The following is a 3,010-nucleotide window of genomic DNA, read 5'->3' on the forward strand; positions in this document are numbered from 1 at the left end:
GGCCCCGTGTCGTCCCCTTCCTAGGCCTCGCCGTCGTCCACCGCCGTGGTGCTCTCGGCACGGCGTGGTCAATGTGGTCAACGACCGACTTCCATCGGAAGAGTACTGTATGTGGAGAGGCTGACAGCTGGGTCCACGGCAGCCACAAGGAAGTGCCTCCTTATTATGCAGAAAATATTATTCCTCCACCTAACAGCGGGGACCCACCGGACAGGCCACCAGTATTTTGTGAAAAAAATCATTTCCCCCTGACTGCTAGGACCCACCGGACGGGCCACCGTATTTCGCGAAAAAAACGTTCCCCCCGCTGTCAGCTCGGACCCACAGGAAGTGCCTCCTTATTACGCACAAAAAAATGAATACTCCTCCGGCTAGCTGGGACTCACCTTGGTGGGAGGCTGACTTGTGGGCCCACTAAGTTGACAGGGATGAAGGGCTTTGTCAACTTAGTCATTATGAACGATTCTAGCTCCAGTGACCGTACGATGTCCATCCAACGGCCGTAGTGCTTCTTCAACTTCTAGTCTTCTTGCTCCAGCCGCCCAAACCAGCGCCGGTCGTGCCGCATGCTCCTGCCTCCCGTGGCCGGCTGTGCTGCCGCAGAGGCCTCACCGCCCCCTACTATTCCCACCGCTGGCCAGGCCCTGCGGCAACGGCAGCCTCACACCGCAGCCGAACCAGTGAACCCTCGTACTCCTCTGCGCGCGGGCTTCCACTGCCGCGTCTTCCCCGGCTCTGCGTCGTCCCCTTCCTAGGCCTCGCCGTCGTACACCGCCGTGGTGCTCTCCGCGCGGCGTGGTCAACATGGTCAAGGAACGACTTCCATCGGAAGAGTACTGTACGTGGAGAGGCTGACAGCTGGGTCCACGGCCGCAGCCTAGTTTTTTGTGATTTGCCAAGTAAGTTGCTTTGTCAGGCCAGTTGGGCTCCAAATCTTTCAAGACGAGGAGAGCTTTCATTCGGCTGGCCGAGAAAATGGCCCATCAGTAATGAGAAATGGGATGTACATTTTTAAAACACATCAAACCGGCAATTAGTTTCAAATATCTTTTTTTCATTTCAAGATTTTAAATTACATTAATTTTTATGCGTGGAGAATTTGTTGGATTTTATATTGATATACATTTATTTTTAAAATCAGTTTGAATGTGAGTCGATATTTCAGGATTAAAAACATTTCGGACCGCACCGAAATATGCAAAATTTCGTATAATTTTTAACCATGGCCACAATATGGGCTGTAATGCTAACAAAAAGAATATGGGCTCCAAAAAAACCTTAAGAATTAGCAAATGGGCTGTAAATTATTAGAAATAATGGCCGATGGGATGTATGTTGTTTTCCACAGATTTGAGGCTTTCCTAAAAAAAGGTTGACGCACAAGCACTGACTGTTGGATGTCCATCCAACGGCCGTCGTGCTTCTTCAATCTCTGCTCTTCCTGCTCCAGCCGCTCAAACAAGCGTTGTCGGGACTGCCTGCTCCCTCCTCCCCGCGGCCGGCTGTGCTGCCGCGCAGGCCTCACCGCCCCACCGTACTCCCATCGCTGGCCTAGCCATCCCTCTACTCACCCACACCTGCTGTTATTCTCCGGCTACGGCAGACAAACCAGTAAACCCTCGTGCAGTCGTACTCTCCTCCGCGTGGGAAACAACTACCGAGTCTTCCCTGCCTCCGTGTTGTCCCCTTCCTAGGCCTCGCCGTCGTCCACCGCCGTGGTGCTCTCGGCGCGGCGTGGTCAATGTGGTCAACGACCGACTTACATCGGAAGAGTATTGTGCGTGGAGACGCTGACAGCTAGGTCCACGGCCGCAGCAAGGAAGTGCCTCCTTATTACACGCAAAATAATTATTCCTCCACCTGACAGCAGGCACCCACCGGACGGGCCACCGTATTTCATGAAAAAAACGTTTCCCCCCTAATTGCTGGGACCCACCAGCTATACCTTCGCACGCAAGGAAGTATGTCCGGGCAAAAAAACAAAACGATTCGCCCCCCTGACTGCTGGGACCCACCAGCTACATCTTCGCACGCAAGGAAGTGCCTGACAGTCGGGACCCACCTGGTCGAAGCGTACGTAGCATTGTCATTCTGGTCGTGAACGTGTACGTACATACATACTGGTGGATGCAGAGGCGCGCACGTATCGTAGTAGAGGCGCGCACGTAGCATGTACACGTACGTACAGCGGCCAGGGTGCAAGAAAGAAAATACGGCCACGTATGTGTACATACGGGCGGCGTCTCGAATGCCTACTCGCGCATACGTACGGCGAGGGCTCGTTGACATGGCTAGGTCGGAACGGAGAAATAGTGTCATCGTCGTGTTCATGGGGAGGCAACGAAATGCGTCGTGTTCATGGGGAGGCAATGGAATGGGTCGTGTTCATCGGGAGGCAACGGAACGCGTGGGAGCCAACCGCCTGGGTCAGAACGGAATGCGTGGTCATGTTCATCGGGAGGGCTTGGACGGAATAGGTGATGGAAGTGAGGCCTGGCGTACGCAGAACGGAGGAAACGGCCTTGTGTTCGACCGGCCATGTTCGAAATAGGATCCTGTTCATCGGGAGGGGTCTGGCGTACCGCAAAACAGAGGAAACAGACCTCCTACGGTCAAAACGGGGGTCCTGTTGATCGGGAGGGGTGTGGCGTACCGCAAAATGGAGGAAACAGACCTCCTATGGTCGAAACGGGGGTCCTGTTGATCGGGAGGGGTGTGGTGTACTGCAAAACGGGACTCCACGGGATATTTTTCATCTCCACCTTCGACCTCCTCCAGCCTCCATGAGCTCCTGTTCATCCAGCCTCCACCATGCGCTACTCCACCGGCTACTGTTCAACCACCCCTCCACCGTCTACTGTTCATCCAGCCCTCCACACCACGGGGTCCTGTTCATCCAGAGGCAACGTCACCGCTCACTGTTCATCCACCCCCCCCCCCCGCAACGCTCGCTGTTCATCCAATTGATCGGCTTCAGTTAGCAGCAGTACCGAAGGAATCGCTCGATCGG

This window comes from Triticum urartu, chromosome 2A, assembly GCF_056163025.1.
Source record: "Triticum urartu cultivar PI428250 chromosome 2A, HENAU_Tu73, whole genome shotgun sequence".
In the NCBI taxonomy this organism is placed as follows: domain Eukaryota; kingdom Viridiplantae; phylum Streptophyta; class Magnoliopsida; order Poales; family Poaceae; genus Triticum; species Triticum urartu.